The 23987-nt window shown below is 36.6% G+C and overlaps 1 pseudogene; it reads right to left on the reverse strand.

Annotated features, from left to right (window-relative positions):
• Positions 1-22314: 22314 nt before the first annotated feature.
• Positions 22315-23401, reverse strand: LOC131413319 (olfactory receptor 14J1-like; annotated as a pseudogene).
• Between the last annotated feature and the right edge of the window lie 586 nt (positions 23402-23987).

The raw sequence follows: 23987 nt of genomic DNA on the forward strand, positions 1-23987 counted from the left end.
CCTCAGTGATAGGAATGAAGGAGGAACTGATAAGCGTGCCTGTGGATTTGGAGACTAAAAACTGATGGAGTTCCTGACTGATGGTTTGTTTGACTTTGTAATTTAAGAAAAAGAAAATAATTACAATTTTTTTACCTGTAATGTACCATTATTTTTTAATTGAGATTTAATAGTTAATAAAATACACAAAATGTAAGGGAACATTTGGACAAAATTTGACTAGTATTGTCTAATGACTCTAATCTAGATATAAATTGCATTCATCACCCCAGAAAATTTCCTCTACATCCTGTTCCAATCAATTCTCCCACTCCCTCCAGAAAAACCACTCTTCATGTTTATATCATTCTAAGTTAATTTTGCCTCTTCTAGAGTTTCATGTAAGTAAAATCATACAGTATGTATTTTGTGCTTAGTTTCTTTTGATCAACATAATACTTTATGATTCTTCCATGTTTTTGAGCATATCAGTAGTTTGTTATTTTTTATTGCTGAGTAGTATTCCATTATATATGAATTTACTGTAATTTATCCTTTCAACAGTTGATAGACATTTGGGCCATTTATAGTTTTGGGCTATACAAATAAAGCTTTTATGGAAATTATTATACAAATCCTTTCACAGATATATCTGTTCATTTTTCTTCGATAAATAGCTAGAGATGGAATAGTTGAGTCATAGGATAAGTATATATATAACTCTGTTAGAAACTGGGAATAAATATACCAAACTAGTTATTATATTTTATTCTCCCACTAGCAGTATATGAGTTCCATGTTGTTCCATGTCCTTGCAAACACACTTGATATTATCAATTATTTTTAAAGCAACAGATGGGATTTATTGGCTTATGTATCTGAGAAGTCCAGAAGAGGTGGAATTCAAGCATGGTTCCATCAGGGCTCTGATCATTTCTTTGTGATTCTCTTGGATCTGGTCCCATCCATGGGGCTTCATCCTCACTTTATATTCCAGGAGCATCCAAGGTTACAGGCCTCCTTCTTTTTCTAGGGGTAAAGTTAGATTCCTCCCCCTCTTTCATTTCTAAAGCACTGTAAGAAAGGTCTTGAGCTTTGTCTGAGTTGGTCTTGCTTGAGCCAATTCTACCTCTCAGAGTGTCTGATTCTAAATGGCTGTTTAAGGAAACAAAGGAGACTGAGTTGGTGAGCATCTGTAAGTGTCATTTGGGCCCCAGGGCTCACTGGAGTCAGGAGGAGTTTCTGCCAAATTGTTGGAGGAGGTAATTGTGAGTACGGTACCACCAGTTGGCCCATCAACCAGACCCGGGCAATCAGAGGCTCCTCACTCCCTACCCTGTCCTTGGAACGTACATTCTGCCCACTGTTCCCAGAGTGGGAACCGTTTTCAAGGACACAGTCTTGAGAGCAATGTGCTGTTGAGACCATCTGGATGGTATATGTGACTGAACCCAGTTAAGGCCTGTATGTAAACTTTTACAATTCTAGCAGGTGAATACTCATTTTGTGGCCACCCAAGACAAGCCTCGTAAGTAAGTTCCTTTGCTTATTTAAAACTGCCACTTCCCAATCTGGGGTAGTCTGTCGCTGTCTTTCGTCTCTCCTTGCCCTTTGTGCACAGGAACCAGTTTCAAATTTCACCCAGGCAACTCCTGAGTTTGAGGATGAACCCAAGTGGTCTCTGCTCTGACTTGCCAGTGTCTGATTTTACCAAATAATACAATCATCTAGGCAGCAGGATAGTGAAGCTGAGACACCCAGGCCTGAGCCCTTCAGACTTCAATATCATATGTTGGTCTGTTTGAAGACCTATGAGGGGCCCAGGATTGAGATTTTGGAGGCTCCACTGTACATGTTGGCAAACACATTGTAATGTGGCTACATCCCACATTCAATATAAGCAAAAATTAAAGAAGAGTTGTGCTCAATTGCAGTTGGGTAGGTGATAGTTTGTAAACATTTACTTTTATTGATTTTTCTGTTTACTTTTTCATTTTAGGAGGGAATATATTTTCTTGGGCTCTTCCAAAGCTCATAGTCAATAGACCTGGGCCTGTTGTCCCTAATGGAGTAACCAGCCTGCTTAAGTCCAGTGATGGTGATTAGTGGGTGTGCCCCTGAAAGAATACTAGGCCTGAAGCCAGACCTGTGGAAGCTAGTCCCAGTTCTGCCATTAACTAGCTGAGTAACCTTGGCAAGGTACCAACCTCTCTGGGCCTTCATGTGGTTATTCATCAGTTGGAGACAAGGTTACCTGCATTTCTTTCTTATGTACTTCCCTGAAGGAGCATTCCTTCCAGTTGATAAGAGCAGAGAGGATTAACTGCATCTTGCTGTAGAACCAAGTAAATTCAATTCCTTTAGGGTCCATTCAATATGCAGCTGTTGACTGCCTACTTAAAACCAAGCTCTCAACCAAATTCTGAAAATGTGGAGCTTGCTCAGCCAGAGCTCAGCATTCACACTGGTCTGGTCAGACAGACTTGGAATCAGCAGAGATGTGCGGTAAGGGCACAGTGGGATTCAAGCGAGTGGACTGAGAACCTGAGAGAGCTATGGAAGACGCAAACAATGGAAGTGCCTTTTCCTTGCAAAGAAAAGTAAAATACCCAAACCAAGTCAATTCAACAATGATCTGAGGAGAAGCCTGAGAGGTACAGAGGTGCAAGTCAATTTTTTAATTTAAGCAGTTTTGGTGGGTATATCCTATGATAGTTTTAATTTATATTTCTAAGGTGACTGATGATGTTGAGCATCTTTTATGGACTAACTGGCCATTTACATTTCTTCTTTCGTGAAATGTCTTTTCAAGTTTTTCCTTTCTTAATTAGGTCATTTTTGTTTTTAGTATTACCATTTACAAATCTAAAAATATATTTTGGATATAAGTTTGCCACATTATGTATTTTATTTTTTCCTAGTCTGTAGCACTCCTTTGCATTTTCTTTATAGTGTCTTTTAAAAAGCAAAATGTTTGCTTTTGATGAATTCCAATTGATCATTATATTTTTTCTTTAACTGTTAGCTTTTGGTTTTCATGCCCTAAGAAAACTTTGCCTACTGTAGAGTCATAAAGGTACTTTTCTACAGCTTTTATATTTAGGTCTGTTATCCAGCTCATATAAATTTTTGATATAATATAAAAGTTCATTTTTTTTTTCTGAAAAAATACTCACATTGTGTGGTGTTACTATGGCACAGTTTGTTGAAAAGACTATCCTTTGTGCTTTGAATTATCTTGACACCTTGGTAAAAATTAATTAACCAAACATGTTTTGTTCTATCTGGAAGTTTTATGTTGTTCTATTTAAGCCTAATCAGCCAAAAACCACCAGAAGTAACCTGTAGTTTGAAAAAATCAGATGCTGATTTGTAGTGAGAGAGGGCATTCCAGAGCAAGTGGTATATGTCACACTTGACACAGAAAGGAAAGGAACATCATTTGTAAGGTTTGGCTTCCAGCTGAAGAATTCTGAGGAGGATCTAAGGGACACAGGGGTCAGTTCTGGGTTGGTTGCCATTCTTGAGGAGGGATTAGGAGAAGCAGGGAATAACTAGCAATTAGGTGCTATTGTGAGGCAAGGCCTGTTTAGCAATTAGGTATCCCTAGTAATAGATGGGTGTATAAATCTAGTCTAGGGGTGTTATTGATAACAAAGCAGCAGTCACTCAAAGTGCTACTGTGTGCCCTTGTTAACTTTGTAGCTGCTTTATGTGTCTGTCCTTCCAGCATGAATAATGGCAGGGATGCTTTTTGCTTTACTGGTTCAGGCTGATTTTCACTCTTTCCGTCCCAGACAAGTGTTTACTTTTTTCCTCCCACAATCTATTCATCTCCTAACACCACACTGTCAGGCTTGCTGTAGTTCTATAGTAAGTCTTGAAATAAAGTCATTTAAGTATTCAATTTTGTTCTTTTTCAAAAATGTTTTGGTTATTCTAAGTACCTTTGCATTTACAAACGAATTTTAGAATCAACTTGTCCATTTCTACTGGAAACACTGCTGAGATTTTTATAAGGATGGTATTCAAAGTATAGATCAATTTGGGGAGAGTTTATGAAGATCAGTGTTTCCCAATCTTTTAAAATTATCATCCCTCAAGGAGGCTTTTTTATATATATTTTTTGAATCATCCCACTCTCACAAAATTTTAATTCCTCAGATATACTATATATATGTTTACAGACTGTGGCCTTTGGAGGGACATGAATCACTGTGATATCTAAGATTTTTTTGTACCCCAAGAACCTATTTTCAACGCCTTGGAAACAACATCATTCCAGTTGAGAATACATAATGTAGATTAACATGGTATATCTCTCCAGTTATTTGTGCCTTTTAAATTTCTCTCGGCAAAGCTTTTGCAGCGTTCTTCAGATCTGCCCCACTGCCTGTCCCATTCAGTAGCCAGTGTGGGACCCGAGAGCTTAGTTCTCAAAGTTTCTCCTATGCTATTTAGTATCAGATCCACACATGTGAAACTTATCTCTCTTTTATCTTCCTGGTAATATCTCGTTCTGTGGAGTCCCTTTTTGGTCCTCTGGCTAGAAAACTAGTGTGCCAATTACCCTGCTCTGTCATACACATTCTCAATTGCACTCAGTCTGAGGAGAAGCAGCAGACAGAAAAAGAGAGAAAAAAAAATCAGTGGGGTTGGTTGTAGTCTCATGGAAGCGCAGCTCCACAGAATGGAGAGGCAGCTTCCCCTCCGTCAGAGATTTGACCTGCGTGGAAACACTTCTGTTCCCACTGCTACCGCTGTCACTGATGCCACAGAATGGGCTAGGCGTGAAAAAAAATAAAACAGAGAAAGGAGAAAAAATAATAGGATTTAGTCTGTAACATCAGCTCTTAATGTGGGTCTTCAGCCAGACAGCCTTAAGACTTGAAGTGCAGCATCAGCTCTCCCTGGGTCTCTAGCCTGCTAGCCCACCCCACAAGTTTTAAATTTGCCAGCCTCCATAATCACAATTCCCTAAATAAATCTTTCTCTACATACACATCCTATAGGTTTTATTCTCTAGAGAATCTGGACTAATACAGATTTTGGTATTCCTCATTCTAAGCATTAGGAATTCCTTTTCATGCTCCTTGAGCCAGAGACAGAGGGCTTCTTCTAGTGCCCTCTCTGACTGTGATATGGTTTTAACTGAGTTACTTCTGTGTTTCTGATTGTCATAAGCCCAGGCTGAGAGATTCTGGAGGGAAAAAATGGTAAACACTGCCAATTTGGTGGTTCTTTGAATTCTAGTACTCTCCATTAATCCACCTGCTAATATTTACTTTTCAGAGTGTTCCAATAGCTTCTCCTTGCATTCTGTTCAGGTTTTATTGCTGCACTTATTGGGAGAGATAGAGTGAGTGTATTTATGGTATCATACTGGCAACTAGAACTTATATTTTGAAATTTGGTTAAATTAAGTGAAACAAAATAACCTAGGGGAAGAAAAACTATTCTTCTACCCTCTAGGTTCTTCTGGCTAGTCTAACAATTAGATTGATGTGAGACAGAATAACAGGAGAAAATCAAACAAGGTTTATTTACATGTATACGTGGGAGAAACCCAGGAAAACTGAGTAACTGTCCAAAATAACCAAAGCCACCACCTTAAATACCATCTTCAGCAAAGGACAAAAAAGGACGTTGGGGGTAGTGATTTGGGACTTCAAAGGGGAGGAAGGCAATTCATACGGAAATAGAAAAGCAAATATTTGGTAAACAAATGTTTGCCATACCTTGCAAAAGCAATGGGACATGGGGAGGACTTTGATTAAATGGGCCTTGCTAGGTTCCTCTCTGTCTACCACACCTAGTTTTTATTATACTATAGTTATCTATTGCCATAGCTCCTTCCTAGAACAGGACTTCTATTTTAAATTCTTTTAGGCATGTAGGGGGAAGGGCAAAGTTTCTTTCTGAGTCTTGTGTTGTTAAAAATAATCAAGCCAAAGAGACACATTTTGGGGTGGCAAATTCTGATCGCCCACAATAGTCAGTGCTTATTTCTTCCAGATGCAGTTTTCTATCTTGCTTTCTACCCTGTCAGTACTGGAAAGAACTGACTATAACAGCAATTGTAGGTAGGTGTAGAAAAGGCTGGGAAGTGGTAGAAGCACCACCAGATTTGCAATCAGAAACCTGAGTTTGAAGTTGTGTCACGGCACAGGTCAGATGGGTGCAGTGAGGTTCCAGGTTCTTGGTCCACAGACACAAAATTTGAGAGCAGACACATAGCGGAAGTTGTAACAGAGGAGGATTTATTAGCAAAGTGAAAGTACACCCCAAGGGGAGGGGTGGGCAGGCTTGAGGGGAGCAACTGCACTAAAGTCGTGGTGGTCGCTGGCTAAGGAACGTCGGTCCCTGGGAAGGGGAGGGTCTTGGAACGTATGCCAATCAGGGCATTGTCTCCACCCCCACGTCAGGAAAGGGAGATTTTTTTCCTTACATAGGCAGAGCTGAAACTGTCATGGCTATGATGCCCCCGCGAGGTGGGGGGTGTGGGGGAGTCAAAACCGCAATGCAAATGAGGGTATAATGAGGCTTGGGGCTACTCTCGGACAAGGTTCAGGGAAGTGCTGCAGTCCGAAGACCTGCTGCCGGGTAATTAGGTTGCTACACCTGGTGGAGGGACCTTGCTCCCAGCTCATATCTAGCTTCCTGCCTATCTCAATCAGACATTACTGTTGAATACCAGTGCAATCTTAGTTAAGTCCATTATGGTTTCCTTAATTTCAATTTTCTTTTCTGTAAAATGAACATGATTTCTAAGAACATAAATGCAAAAGTAATTCTTAAAATAAGTAACTGTAAAAAACAAGACATTGTTATTTGGGCGGTAGAATGATGAGACCTAACATTTTTTGTGTGCTTACTATGTGTGACACCATTTAATATGATTAGTATATATTAACATATTTGATATTCACAACAGCCACACGAGAGAGGTTCTATTACTATTTTTTTTTTTACAGATAAACAATTGAGCCACTGAATTGCTAACTAGCTTTCCTAAGGTCACATATCTAACAATTGGTGGACCTTTGTTCGTACTCAAACTATCTGATTCTAAGAACTGTATTCTTAACTGCTGCATATACTACATTGAGAATTAGCAGCATGATTTATTGCTTTCATGGAAGAGTTAAAAAGAATGAGGGATTGAATCAGTCTATTTGGAGTGAGGGAGATCAAGATTTGGCCTCCCTGAAATCTATCTCTTTACCTTGATTGTTTTCTCTGAAGGACATTTGACCTCCCCCACTAACTGCCTAAAGAATTTGACATAGTAACTCCTTCCTGGATCAGATCTTCCATCTGATAGCTGTAATATAATGTAAAATTGATGTTACAATAAGAAAGGCACCAACAAGCCCATCTTATCGCAAGTTCTGTCTCTCTGGCCACATTCTCTGGATGGCCCTGCAAGGAGCTGCCAGACAAACATTTACATTTATAAGGGAAATCTCCATTTGTAAAGGTATCTCCCTCTCTGTATTAGAAAGAGGGGGGATGGCCTCATTTCTAGAGACTTATCAACGTGGAAGCTGAGGCCTTAAAACTGCATAATAACCTTACTCTTGTTTACTGTGCTTTAGTGGTAATCTCCCGCAGCTGGCTCCCCCCCAACATCCTCCTTTGTCTTCAGCTGACCATGGTATTTATGACGAGAATTTCTGCTATTGTGTTGAGAAACGCAGTGTCCCTGCTTTCTCCCATGTATACATGTTATTAAACTTGGTATTATTTTCTCCTGCTAACATGTCTTGTTAATTATTTGGCCATCCGTAAGAACCTTAAGAGAAGGGACAGAGGGGGCTTCTCCCTCTTCCCCCACAGGAGCATTTCATTAGATTATTTCAGCTCATTTAACCACAAAATAAAGAATTTGAAATCTTGGAGTTGGAGAGAGTAGGTAACTAAAATAACTTTGGAGGCCCCTATAGAATTTACTTTCACTCCGAGACTCCAGATTATGGCAATCTTTAATCTGTACTAAAGACATGTGCTCATGTAGACCTGTACCAGGAAACAGTTCATTCATTTTACACAGAGCAAGCAGCAGCTGCTTAGAGTCATCATTTTGCAGTTTCCAGGCAATTAAGAATGGTCTCCTTGGAAATTGTTAAGTAAGGTCTTATTCTACCAGTAGGTCACTTGAGCACTCATTAGATAGCTTACAGATAATTGTATTATTAAAACATTATAAATGTTTTCACAAAGTCAGTAAGTACATAATTGTTTAAGTGCCTGAAAACTGTTGTCTCTGAGGAGCAAGATGATTCATCAGGGCACACATGCTAAATACTTTCACGGTTGTCTCCAGAGATGCCAGCTTTATTAGGCCGTCACTGGTGCTTCTGTCTCAATTTGACTCATGGTTTTAACAATTTCACAATTTAACTCCTAGAAGAGGCCTCTGGGGCAGGCCACTTAACAAATAACATGGAGATAAACTTTCTTCAAAGGTTAAGGCTTCCTCAGGGAAAAAGAGATAGGTAAATACACACAGAACACCACTCAACTGTAAAGTAGAGTCATTATATTGAAAAAAGAAAACACTTTAAGAAACCTCAAGAGTGTTTACTTTTTCTCTAAGAGCTGAGAACTGGATCCTTGTTAATATCAACTGTCTACATATTCATGCAACTATTCATTCGCTTGTTCACTTATTTCATTCAGTTAATTATTCTGATATATTGGATCATTGTTATAATGGCCTTCCATATTCAAAGTTCTAATTAAACCACAAATTGAATAATAATTTAGGTAACATATAAATGTTAAAAATGTGTGTCATCTTGTAACATGGAAGCTTTTTTCCACTTGATATTTATATTGCAGCATTTTAAATAGTTTTGTTCAGTTTTATAATGTAACCTCATGCTTTTCTACAGTTTACTGCTATTCATGAATCATGGTATAGATTTTTCATATCTGAATACAATTTACTATTGGGTATACAGTCTTAGGTCTGATATTTTTTACTAGATTGTCCATAAATTCTTTTCATCTAGCTTTGAAAGCTATATGCATATTATATAGCTAGATTATATATTATATGCATATATATATATAGAATGCTATACATAGATTACAAACATATATACATATAGACACATTTAATAAAATTGTGTATTTGGAATACTTCATTAGATTATTCCAGCTCATGTAATATGTACATTTAAGAACCGATAAAAAGTGAGATTCTGAGCTAGAGAAGACTAGTTTAAGATAAGAACAGGACAGTGATAATCATCTGTGAGAAATCATGTTCTACCTCTACAGCTGCATGTTTTCATTCTAAACTCGTAATTAAGTTGACTTGCTCTAGAATTTCTTCTATGATTACATTTGGAATAGTTAAATTAACCAACATTATTCCCTACCCCCTCATCCTCTGTTTTTTGTATACCAAGAAACTAATAACAATGTTTATTTGGAAGAAATGAATGGATGGGGTAAAGGGATAAGAGGAAGATATTTCATTGTATATCTTTCATATATTTCATTTTCTAAAATATGTGAAAGTATCATTTATTCATTGATACTAAACTACATCTGTAATTAAACGAATGATTGTGATACTGAACCTCTTAATCTCAAGTTCGTGAGCCCAATGCACAATAAGCCAATCACTGAGACATCTGGTGCTGGGAGACGGAGAATGCTTTATTCGAAATGGCCAAAATGAGAAGGCAAGAAGATAGATTCTCTCACATCCACCCTAACAAGAAAAGAAAGCAGGGGGTTTTGTAGAGCTAAAGGGCTTGGCAGGAGGAGTTTTGGAGAAACAAAGGGGTAATCAGGGCTTCTTTCACTTCAGAAAAGCCCTTGGACAGTCTGACTTTTGGGCGTCAACAGCAGCTGGGGCTGGTTATCTAGTGATGGTAACTTCCTTGAAGGCATTCTTTTTCTTCTGTAAAACAAGCTCACAAATCCTTGTGATCCTTGAGTCACCCCTCAGCTTAAATAAGAAAACAGCAAATTCACAGGATAAACTTCTTTTCATAACAAGTGGTATTAAAATCATTCATTTAATTCAAACTGAAATTATGTTTTCTTAATTTTTATATGGTTTAATTTAAAAACTCATAAATCAAATTCTTTATTATCTAACTCACCATTGCCTTTCCCCATTAGTCTCCTGGGGTGTACGTCAAGATATAAATAAATTTAGTATTAGTTGAAACAAAGCAGTAAAGTAGATATCTTACTGATTTTTATTAGTTTATTTGAGTAAGTTTTTATATACAAACACAAAAATGATATGACCAGAGTTAAATCCTGTTTTAAGTCTAATTGGGAAACTGATTTTTTAGGGTAAAGAAAAAGTTTTCTTTAGACTCACATCTCAGAAACATTCCTACGATCATCCCATTCCAGCCTTTCTCAAATGCAACTACAAATTCATAACAGATGAGAATCCATATCAGATAAAAACATAGGATCATGAGTACGGTGACCATGATCCTGGATCCATGTATCTTATGCATTTGCAAACAACATCTAGGGTGTAATATTACAATTTTTAGTTTGAAAATATGATCAAATGAAATCTGAGACATTCAAAATACCAGTTCATGCAGCCATAATGTTTCTTTCTTATCTGCGCAAAGGTTGCCTCTTCCAGAAAACCTCAGAGTAACTCTCATTTTGGAATAATTATATTAATATGCAATATAAGTTCTAGGACCTAAGTTAATTTGATCCTACCAGAAATCATCCCACGGTACTTCTGATGTGAAAGTTATTTTTATGATTACATCAAACATTTTACAATTTTTCCTTTTTATTATCTGCAGGAAGCACCTAACACAAACATGTTTTCCTTTTTCATCTTATGAAATGATTTACAAAGGAGTTGTTTTAAATAAATAATATTACTGTAGTGTTTGGTAACCATAACTTGGCATATAAGTAATTTATACAATGCTTTCCAAAGGCTATTATGTAAACCAAGGTGAAATTTTATGTTTCTCTTGCTTACCAAAATAATTATGAAATTTGTCATGTCTTTTCAGTCACTTACCTTCATGAATAAATAGTAATTTTTACATATTAAACCCAAAAGATTAATGCACTTTTGAAAAAATATTCTTCTCTCTTTTCTAAGGCCAAAATGTAAATATTTGGATGGCAAGCAAGTGTTTTCTTTTGTGAAAGTTCTATATGGAGAAAAATAAAAACAGGCAACATAAAATATTTTTATTCACCTTCAGGCATCTCACCTTTCCTAGGCAACACTATTCTTGTTATTTTGCTTTGAGATGCTTTCCTTTGAATCATTTCTTCACTAATACAATTCCTCAGAACCCTAGTAATATTATGAAAAACTTCTCTATTACCACTACCTTTTTATGATGATTTTTATGTGCATTAATGGACAATTTTTATCCCAAATATTGTTTCCCTTATCACTCTTCAATTCAAAGCTGCTCCTCCTTTCACAGTTTGGGTGGGTGGGAGGGGTGATGTCAAGGTATGCATTCTCCAATTTCCTTATTTTTCTTCCAGACTGTTATTTCTTCCCTATCATATAAAATTATCTTGCCCTTTGAAGCCTACATCCTTTTGTAGCAAAGTTGTCTACATCTTCTTGTTTTCCTCATCTACTTATTTTCCAGGCATGTTCCTACTCTCACTGAGTACATCAGGATATCTATGTGCATAATCTAGCCTTTACAATGGCCATCGTGCTGGAACAATCAATATCCAGGTGGATGATCCAGCCTCTGCATTAACCTCAGACCTCCTGGACCTCATTTATTTATGATTCCCTTCAAAATTACTGTTGATCACCAACTTGGTATGAGGGATTGTAGTATCTGCTGGAAATCATAAAATACAAATGTGTATGAGGTCAAGTCTTAATTCTTCACCGTCAAATAATTCACTATATAAAGAGGGAAAGAGATACATCTACCATATAATTAGAATACAATGTAGTAAGTGCAACAGTTGATATGAAAAGGTGTCACAAAAACAATAAAAGTGTTCTGGAAAGATTTTCCTGTTTCAACCAACCAACCAAAATTGATTAATATTTACTAAGTACATATGATGTGCTGTGTGCTTGAGACAAATGTAGGAGGACTACCATTACCTGTGATTACTTGCTCCTTATGCCTTGATATGTATTCTGAAATGCTCATTTTTTAACGGAAAACAGGAAATGCTTTTAAACATTTATTTGCAATTAACGAAGGTATAGAAGAAAAATTTTTCTCAAACAAAATAGATTTAAACCATTGAGAGGAGACAGTATGAACTTTGGCCTCAAAATAAATATGTGTTTAAAGGTTGGCTTCATTCATCACTAGGTTTGTGACTATTTGGATGTTACCTGATCTCTCAGAGTATCAGTTTCCTATTTCAAAAAATGGGAAGTGAATGTTACTTGTAAAGTATGTCAAGAACTTGAAAGAGATTAGATCTTAAATGTTCTCACAACAAAAAAGAAATGATAATTATGTGACCTGATAGAAGTGGTAGCTAATATTACAGTGGTAATCATATTGCAATATATAAATGTATCAAATCAACAGGTTGTGCACCTTAAATTCACGCAGTGTTATATGTCAATTATAGCTCAATATACATAGAACTTGATACATAATAATAAGAAACCTTTCATTTTTACTGTGTTTGATGTGTGATAGGCACTGTTATAAGTGCTTTATACATATTTATATATATGAAAGATGGTAAGTGCTTTATATATATATGAAAGATGATATATATATATAAAACCTCACAATATTTGAGGTAGATATTAGTGTTATCCCACTTTACATATGATGAAACTGAGCCACGGAGAGATTAAAGAACTTGTGCTAACCTCTGGCAACCCCTGGTCACCCATTACTAAGTGGTGGGATGGTGATTTAAACCCATGACTTTTTATGTGTACAGTAAATACAAACAGCAGTTGTTATGAATCCTCCTCCTTATCCTCCTATGACCATTACTGTAGTTGGAATCCTTTCACTGTAAAAAATTTACTCCAAATGTCTGGCCAGAATAAGCCTCTGGGATGACACATGATTAAATAAGAGTGTGGCAGAGATTAGAGTCAGAGTGCAGCATGAGGTTGTGATGAGGGAGGACAGGCTCTCCTCTCCGTCACCCAACCTCACACACCGCTTATGTAACTGGTAACAGCTCAGCACATAATGCATATCATTTTACAAAATATAAGTGATTAATATGAGCGAAATAGTTACAAGGAACTTCCTATTTCTCAGCATAGGAATAGCTTTTGTTTCTCACTTGTCTAGAATACATTTTATTAAAGTCATTTCTATGTTGCAAGGAATACTGACTTCTTTCTTTAAACTATAAAAGATCTTATCCTATATGTTTTATATTAAAAAAGACTATCATTGTTGACAGTTTCATATGGAAACAACATAACGGAGCTGGTGAAATATTTGACTAAGAGGGGAAAAGAATTGCAACTTTCCACACCAGTAAGAGAGTGAAAATACAAGAACGAAAGGCTGAGAACTATTCCCATAGCTGTGCGTGTGTGTGTGTGTGTGTATGTGTGCTTGTATGTGTGTGATCATCTTAAAATGCTGTAAATAATCATGTCTTACATTGAAGAGCAGTTTACATATATATATATAAAATCTCTCATATTATATCATCTCATCTAACTATTTATATGAATCATCTCATCTAATTATTTATATGAATCATCTCATTTAATCCTTATGGCAACTGCCTATTTAGGCTATGATAGCTTCATGAAAAACTACTGGATTTGGAATTGGAATACTTAAGTTTAGGGTAGACTCTGCACCTAGCAGTTATGTGACATTACTCAACTAATTTACCCACAAGCAAAAAGGAAATAAAGCTGTTTTCCCAGAGAACTTTTGGTCTTCCATTTCAACTTCCTGGAGAAATGAATACAAAAATCAATTCCTAGTCCAATTCATGGACTAGAAATTATCTTTTATTTTGTTAGGTTTGATACATGACATTTTCAAAATCAATTGCTCACATACTCTCCTTGCTCTTATCTTCCCTGTATCCCAAGAATCAGTGACAGTCTCTTTGTCTTGGGCCCTTATTAAATCAGAAACTGACTATTTTGCTGGGTAGTCACTTGTCATCCAGCCAGGAATGTATCATTCTTTGTACCAATTAAAAACAAGACAGAGTTTATTTCATTCCACACTGTGTAAAATGAAATAATCAAAACTTTCCTCGATGTTCACTAGAAGAGTGAAATCAACATTTTAATATTGTTTTAATATAATCCTCTGGATTGGATGAGTCATTCTGATTTACAGCATTGTGTAAAACCAGAGGCAGACGTAGGCTGGTTGAGCAAGGAAATTATCAGTGATAGAAAGCATTGAGATATATAATGAGACCATAATTACATCTCCATTGGATCTGTGTTAAAAATAAACAAGTTATCTTGAATGAGCAGATTCCCTGGTAATCATACACAGGAGGACAGAGTGTGGGAGTATAAACGCAGGATAACTTTAATACACTTCAGCTGTTAGGTGACCACTGGAGTAACTTTTAGGCCATATTTTAGGAAAAACAGGAGAAAGAGAAGGGGAAAGTGGGAAGAAAGAATATAGCTACTACGAATGACCATCTATTGAGTGTCAATTGCGGGTAGGGTCTCTTAACAGGCACTGTGCCAAGAATTTTACACATATTACTTCTAATTCTTACAACAGCATTGCACATGTATTATATGAGAGAAGACTGGGCATCAGAGTTAAAGTAATTACAAGAGCCAGTAAGGAAAGAAAATTAGGAGAGATTGAAAGAAAAAGCCATTGGACCTTGTTGTTGTTATTATATTGGAACAAAGAAGGATAAATAAATTTGAAAAAAAGGAATATATCCAATATTTCATGGAATCTACATTTAAAATGGAATTATATACATAGCTCATTATACACATGTTAAAGATCTGCATTTTTATGTAAATAAACTTATAAATCAGAAAAAAAAATCTCAGAACAAGCATCTTGAGTACACGAAACAGGTCACAGGTTTTCAGCTTTCCCCTACCGAGTGTAGGACAAAATAACACAGTTTGCTAGCATCTTGTCTTGAACTCCATCATGGAGATGCCAATAAAGGATCAGAGAGTAGATGTGAGAAAGTTAAAAGACAGATTTCTTGCGGAGACAGAAAATGATTGGTTTCTAGTCTGTGTAGAGTGGCAGTTTGGGGAGGGAGAGGGTGAGGTAGTGTTCCAGAAAATAGTCTAAGCATTGTATCCGAGTCTCCTCCTGATTGGAGGAGAGCTTTCAGTTATGCTTTTTTGAAAATTTTTTTCACTAAATTGATGATCTTTTTTTCCAACTGTAAGCAAGAGCAGATGGAGGTTCAGTTTTGGTCAGCTTGGTGGGATAAAATCAGGGCAGCACCTAAGCCTGTCGACGACAGTTGATAGCAGTTGCTGGGTGCAGATATCTGCCCTGGGCTTTTTATTTCTCCTTTTATAAACCCTGAGGTCTGGATGATGAAAACTAAGGGAGGCAGCTCTGAAAAAAGAGCAACGGGTGGTAAGAGGTCCCAAGATTCCTGGAGACTTAGAAGCAACTGGTAGGAGGGGTAAATGGAGTTCAGTTACGTTCATGTTTTAGTGGCAGGAACTCTTGCCCTAAGTTGTGCAAACCTAAACTCGGCAGGAGGTAGACAAAATGAGATATAGCTTTTAGTTCCTCTCTCAAACATATGACCAGTCAAGATAACATCCCTTCAGATGGATGAGTTCACTGAAACAAATAATAAGATATCTGAGAAATGAAACCATTAACAAGAAAGACAAGTTGAGTGATTTACAGCAGATGAGGCAGAATTAATGGGCCAGAAAATAAAATAATTTAGAATAGCATGATAAATATGTTCAATGTGGTGAAAATATTACTCATGTGAAGCAAAAGCAAACATTTATGAATAAGAACTTTTAAAGTAACTTGTCTGGAAAGTATAGCTGTTTAAGAAAGTTTTCAATAGATGAATTCAGCCAAATGAACAAATTACTGAGCTGGAATATAAGTGCAAGACATTCTCCCAGAAGATATTAGGAAACAAATAGGTGAAAAATATACATTTCTCCATGCTGCTGCCACCACCCTTTCCCCTGTGCAGATATTCTCACCCTACTCAGGCTCAACATCCTGCTTTGAGCTGCTACAAATTTTACTTATTAAAAAAACACATTGAGGGGTCAGCCCCATGGCATAGTGGTTAAGTTAAGCGCATTCTGCTTTGGCAGCCAGGATTCACAGGATCAGATCCCGGGTGTGGACCTATACCATTTGTCAGCCATGCTGTGGCAGCAACCTGCATATAAAGTGGAGGAAGATTGGCACAGATGTTAGCTCAGGGCTAATCTTCCTCAAGTGAAAAAAAGAGGAAGACTGGCAACAGATGTTAGCTGAGGGCTAATCTTCCTCAGGAAAAAAAAAAATACACATACATTGAAATATCATTACCACATTCAACAGGATTTTCCCCAAATCTATAAAGATCTGTCAATTCCAAGTGTTGAAAAGAGTGGGGACTATTATAAGCAAGCATATACTTTTGGTGGGAATGTAAATTGGTATTATTGCTTTGGAGGAATTTGTCGTTATCTATAATCTGAGAATGTGCATTGCTCATGACCCAGCAATTTCATTCCTGCACGTGTCCAAGAGTATTCAAAGCAGGATGTTTTACAATACCTTCAAATAGGAAAGAACATAAGTGTCCTTCAACTATATAATGGGTAAAACTGTTTTCACATATTTGTATAAAGGAATGCTATACAATAGTGATAGTAAATAAATCATAGCTATAAGCAACAAATTCAACAAAAATGCACAAACATAATATTGTGAGAAAGAGGCAGACATAGAATAGAATGCATAAAATTTGCTTTTATTTATATAAACTTCAAAATGGGATAACACTAAACTACATAGTAAAGAGATGTATACCAGTATATGAAAACTTTCAAGAAGAGTGAAGGAAGTAAAATCACAAATGTCAGATTAGTGATGATGTCTTAGGAAGAAATTAAGAGGATTGTAATTGGGGAGGGGCATTCGGAAGTTCTGGGAAGGTCTATGCTCTAATTCTTGGCATGGCTATTGGCGATTCTCTTTGGTTCTATTTTTTGATTGAGGTAGAATGCTCAAATCATAAATGTAAAATTTGAATAAGTTTTGACAAATTCATTTACCAATGCAACACATATCCATCACAATATAGTGCATTTCCATCTACCCAGAATGTTTCTTGTGTCCCTTTCTAGCTAATTTCCTCCCCATCCTCAACTCCCATAGAGCAATCCCCATATACATTTTTCCACAATTGATTGGTTTTGTCTATCCTTGAATTTATGTAAATGGAACTGTGAAATATTTACTATTTTGTGATAGCTCATTTCACTCAGCATAATACCTATGAGATTCATGTGTTGTGTGTATTAGAAGTTTTAATCCTTTTTATTGCTAAGTTGTATTCCATTTGTTGGATATATCTTATTTTATCTACATTGATGGATATCTGGGTTGATGGATATCAGTTTGGGGTTATTATTTAAAAACTTGCTCTGTTCTTGATTCAATGATTTCTAATAATCTATATGCAAGTTTACTGATGTTCTTAAATGAGTTAAGCCTATCTAGTGAATTTTTCATTTTTAATAATGTACTTTCTAGCTCTAGAACTTCCATTTGAATCTTTTTTATGATTCCCATTTCTTTGCTGGTATTTCTCATGTGTTTATTTATCATGACCATATTTTTCTTTCAATAATTGAATATATTTATAAAAGTGGTTTTAAAGTACTTCTCTGCTACTTCCAATATTTAGGTCATCTCTGAATTGGTATTCACTAAGTTTCTCCCTGGGTATTAGTCACTACTCCTACTTCTTTCCATATCTAGTAGAGTTTGATTTTATGCTTAATATTTTAGATGCTACATTGGTGAGCGTCTAGATTTTATTGCCTTATTTTAGAGAGCATTAAGTTTTGTTCCACAGGCAATTGATTTACTGATGGATCAGCTTTTTTCTTTTGAGACTTGATTTAAAATTTTGTTAAGATTTTTCCAGTGCAGACTTTATTCTGGGGATAGAATTGCCCTACTCATAAGACATGGCTCTTCTGGGGTGGCAATGGAGTACACAGAGTATTCATTGAAGTATCTCTGCTCTATTTTGTCAGATCTCCTAAACATCCTAGTACTGTTCAACTTCTGGAACCACCTTCATCCCACAGCTTACCAGCAGGTGTTTTCTACCAAGCCTCACAGTATCTCACCCAGTGGATGCATAGCTTTATATTTGGCCAAAAACTAAAGGAACGTTATTTATTTTTCAGGACTCCTTGTTTGCATAGCTCCCTTTCCTTGGCTACCTTTCACTGAGAACTCCAGCTATCCCAGGAACCTCAAAATCTGATTTCTGCTTCCTCAGCTACAAGTGACTTTGTGGTCAGCTTTGGGTCTACTTTTCTGAACCATTTTCTAGGAACTGCCTCCTGGCAGAAAACCAGGGTTATCATGAGGCTCACTGTGATGGTTAACTTTATGTGTCAACTTGGCTAGACTTTGGTGACTAGTTGTTTGGTCAAACACCAGTCTAGATTTTGCTGTAAAGGCATTTTTTTTTAGATGTGATTAAGATTTACAATAAGTTGACTTTAAGTAAAGCAGATTACTCTTCATAATGTGGGTGGGCCTCATCCAAGCAGTTGAAGACCTTAAGAGTAAAGACTGAGGTTTCCTGAGAAAGAAGGAATTCTGCCTTCAGACTAGTACATAGAAATTCTACCTATGTTTCCAGCCTTTCGTCTCAAGACGCAACATCAACTGTTACATACCTCCAGCCTGCCAGTTTGCCGTACAGGTTTTAGACTTGTCATCTCTCACAATCACATGAGCCAATCCTTAAAATAATTATCTCTTTTTCTCTCCTATCTATCTATCTATCTATCTATCTATCTATCTATCTATCTATCATCTATCTATCTATCTATCTATCTATCTATCTATCAATTACTGATATATGAATGATCTATCTATCTATCAGTTACATATGTAACAATTGTCTATCTATCTATCTATCATCTATCTATTTGTATCTCCTATTGGTTCTATTTCTCTGGTGAACCTTGACTAATACACTCACCTTGTGTGCTTTTTCTCTTTCCAGAATTACTGTCCTGTGCTGCCTGTTGCCTAAATCTGAAAACAGTGACTTCATTTATTTTTCCAGTTTTATATTTATTTACAACAGGAAGGTCAGTCTGGTTACTCTGCCATGGCTTTATTTACTTTGAATCTTTACTGCATAGTTTCATGGTATTTGTATCTCCTTTTATATTTTTTGAAATATACTCTGTATCTTTTCTAATTTTTACTTAATTAATTTTTGCATAGGTTTTTAATAGGAATGGCAAAGACTGAGATCTCTGATATTTACATATAACTTTATTTTATCACATTCTTGTCATTCTACAAAATTCCTAGTAGGAAATACTCTCTACACCCTCTCCATATGCCCACAACACTTACCATTTCCATGCACATAGAATTTTTATTTCCAACATGTGTGTCTTTGCCTGTGAGTTTCCTCTCCCTGTTGGAACCTGCTCTGTTTGCCTGCAGGCTAGGTCCAAGGTGCTGGGAAATTAAAGCTACCTCCACCCTCCCATCAGTAGCACAACCATTAACTCACAGTGGCTGATGGATAAATACTCATATTTCTAACCCCTTGGGCGTAGTTACTCCAAGGCATATATTTCACTCTGTCTCTCAACGTTTCTGCAGTATACACACTCACTATTCTAAACATTTTTGGCTTCTTTCTTTTACTTTTACTTAGGCTCAGTATACGCACTCATTATTCTAAACATTTTTGGCTTCTTTCTTTTACTTGTATCACTTCCCCACACACCTACTAATTTTTTCCTGGGATTACCTTCCTAATCAACTACCTACTCTCAATGCTTCATTTCAGAATCCGCTTCTGGGAGAAACCAAACTTAGTTACACCTCTAAAATAATGAGTTTTTTTTGAAAGATAGACAGAGTTCCTAATATCAATACCCCAAATTTAGATAGATGATAGAGGATAGGTTCTAATGTAGAACTGTGGCAAGACATTGAATCAAACGAGGGCTGTGGAATAAGTCTGTCTACCTAAGAAACTAAAAACCTTAAGAGAATGGAAACAATATTTGATCCTTGCTTTCCTTAATTCCAACCTAAGAAAGATTAGCCTGAATCAGCTGAAATATAAGATTTAAAAAACTGAATTTATGACACTCTATTTGGAACCCAAACATGTTCCCAGCTTCTCCTTAGCCATTAGTGGCATGACTAAACCCTAGAATTACAGGGTTTAAAATTAATTCTACTTTTAGTGTCCTTTTCTTCATATCTGCATCAGATTTGGAGATCTCCAATTAGAAGCCTTTTTTTTTCCCTTCTCGTCTCTGAATTCTTTGAAATTCATTGCCTCTACCACATTAATTCATTATAATATAGATTCTGTAAAAAATATCTATTGAAAGAGTTTAACTAGGCAACTAGTAACGAAGAGGGATGAGTTCTGAGTTAAGAACTGGGAAAATTGAACTGAGCAGCAGAGATGTTTGTCTTATCCTTTACTTTCTCCTCTCTGGGACCTTATTTTTAAGAAGCAAGAATTAGGAAGTAGGGCAAATCATGAAATCCAGGTTGAACACATGGTTGTTGGGTGATCAGTATAAAGAAATATGGTGGCTCAGGAAGACTAGTCTTATAGTGACTGACTTTTATATAGACTTGCATTCAGAAGTGAGTTCATATTCCCAAAGTAGCTCGTTGGTATTAGTATATTACATAAGATTTCTAGTAGAAAAAGATAATGGGGCAGAAAACTATAAAGTAAAAGGTCATAAAGTAGATTGTGCCCCAGAAGTAACCAATATATGTACAGTAAAATTTAACTTCAAAGCTTGGACAAATTAGAAATACACGATATTATTGTCTATAGTTAATTTTATCTTTCTTTTGACCCCTCAGCAGAAATACTAATTAAATAAATGTCAAATCTAGTTTAATCTTAGTCCAAATTGATCATTCAAACAGTCATTTCAGTAAATATTTAGTCTTACCTTTGGATAAAATTATTTAGTCTCTCAGAGAGCCTCCTGTTTCCCTTCTTAAGATGGGGGAGTATATAAAGGAGGGAAAGTCATGTATACTGCTGGGTGAGGGAGAAAGTCTCATTTTGGAAGTAGTGTCTTTCTTCTTTGACTTTAAAATAATGCTGTTTGAAAACCTGGTTGCTACTTGATCTGCTGATATTGGCAAATGATGCTACTGGAATAATTCATTTGTTTGCCGCATTTGGCTTGATCAGACCACAGTGATGCTTATTGGGTGACTAAGCCTCACTTTTGCATCTCCTGGCTGCAGAACTCTGTGTCTCTCATATCTCTATCCAGCCTACTTTCTCAGTGGTCCAATTCCACACACTGCTGTGAGGTCGCAATCGTCCATCTCCAAATTTTCCTTCCCATGGCAGACATCATTGTGGGTCCAACAGAGAAGCAGTTTCCCTTGGGGGTTTGAGGGCAGCTTAGGGGACTAAACCTTAGAGACTCCTGGACCTACCCACACAACGCAGCCTAATTTACATTGATGTGCCTCTTCCTCTGACTGGATATGCCAAGTTTTGCTTTCAAGATGACTCCCAAATCATCAGACACTTACTATCTGAGATTATCCCAAAAAGGGGATATCAGAAAAATGCATATGATCCCTTTACTCTATCCACTTCCCTTCTTCAGTTCGTAATGTCCTGGACTAGAAGATGTGGAGGGCATTTCTTTAACTTTCCCTGTTACATTTTCTCCTTCCCGGATTCAGCTAAACCTTAATGGTAGACAATGATCTATGTGTACATAAGAGACAGAACCTCATGAATTGAATACTTCCAGCTTGATAGTTGATTTTCCAAAGGAGAGATCAAAGAATACTCATGTCAATAAACTGATTTATAAAGCTTTTATTCTGCTTCATGACTCAATTTTTTATTTTTTCTATTATAAATTCTTATCACCACTACAATCATATGGATGTATACAATAGATTGAGAATGAGAATAACCCCAATTTATTTAGTTCTTACTATATGTCAAGTTCTATTTCTAAGTGTGCTATGTTTGTCAGTGTATCCACGAATGTGTATGTGTCTGTATTTCTATATGTATTGGGAGGGAAAGGGAAGTAGAAGTATAAATTGTTATTTTCTCTTAATTTAAAAGAATGAAAGAATAGTTTCAATTACTAAAACCGTGAAGAAATCAGGTAAAGTTTCCATAATGACAATGGTTATTTTCCAAGATAAATATATAGAGAAAGATGTTGATTTCCTCAACATTACATATGGAAGGAATTCCAATTACTAAAAAAGTTTCTTGTGTATCATATTGGACAACCATCAACAACAGGACAAAAATGTTTTTTTTCCTGGTGAATTCACTACCCAACAGTAATTTTCTTAAAGCTCCCTTCATGGCCTCATTCTTCAAGCTGTAGCTAATGAGGTTGAGTTTTGGGGGTATTACTATATAAAAAGTAGATACTATAAGGTCAAAAGCAATTGGTATATCTGAAGTTGGTTTTAGAAACTCAAAAATGGTGGGGAGAGAGAAAATTACAGAAAAAAAAGGTGGGGCAGGCATGTAGAGAAGACCTTGGAGCTGCCCTCGGCAGAGGGTATTCTTAGAACTGCGGAAAAGATGTGGATATAGGAGAGGACAATGGAGATGAAGCAGACAAATGCCATCACAGACATGAAAGCAGCCCCTCCAATCACTCCAAGGTAATCATTGAAGCAGGAGAGCTTTAGCAACTGAGGGATATCACAAAAGAATAGGTGGATTATTTTGGCCCTACAGAATGTGATAATGTGGCAGCAGTGTACAAGATTCCAGAGATTCCTTCACTTAGCCATACAGCTATCACAGCACATTTACAGGTTCTGGGATTCATGATGACCTTGTGGTGCAGTGGAAGGCAAATGGCTGCATAGAGGTCATGAGACATCACTGTGAGAATGGTCACCTCAGCCCAGGCCAAAACGTGAAGACGAAAACCTAAAGCATGCACTGATCATGGAAAATATAGCAATTGCCCAACAGTGAATTGTCAATGGACTGTTGCAGAAATAGAAGAGAGGTCCAGAAGGGAAAGGTGTTTCAAGAAGTAATGCTTTGGGGATTGGACATGTTAGTCCAGCATCGTGATAGTAATAATGATGAGATTACCTGCAAAGGCCAACTGGTATATCACTAAGAAAAACAAAGCATGTAAGGTCTGCAGCTAACAAGTGTCAGAAAACCCCATGAGGAGGAATTCACTCATTGTGGTTATGTTTGCCATAACCATTTTGAAGATACAAATTGTATTGGCAGCTGGAAAATAAAGAGGATATGAGAAACACAGTAGAGAGATATTAAAATAATAAATAAATTCATTTATTCATCATTGCTTCTTTCAACAATTAATTTTTAAATACCTTGCATTTATCAGCTGTGCCCTGGATTTGGGGATCCAAAGGTGAAGATATATATTTCTTCTATTTATGGAGCTTATAGTCAATACTAGTAAACCAGCAGTTATAGCTGAATGCAAATGTAGTCAGAATCACTGGTCCTGTCACAGAAAATTGGTCGCTTTTGCACCATCAAAAAACACTACTCTATTTCCACAATTGAGACTCACTGCTTTGTTTTAAGTTAACAACAGAAAAGCAGTAATCAGTTCTTGATTAGAGGTTTCTGACAATCGGATAGTTTTCATTTGTGTATAGTATAATGCTCTATTGTAGCAGATGGAATGGCCCTTTAGAGAAAATATGGTATTGGGAATTTAAACATGGGCTAGCTGTTTGGATGGGGAGATACCTAGTGTTCTTTCCTGGCAGGCAATTCTATTATAGGGTGAGCCCTGTAATTGTGGAGCCAAGGGCCAA

Source organism: Diceros bicornis, chromosome 14 (genome assembly GCF_020826845.1).
Source record: "Diceros bicornis minor isolate mBicDic1 chromosome 14, mDicBic1.mat.cur, whole genome shotgun sequence".
NCBI lineage: Eukaryota > Metazoa > Chordata > Mammalia > Perissodactyla > Rhinocerotidae > Diceros > Diceros bicornis.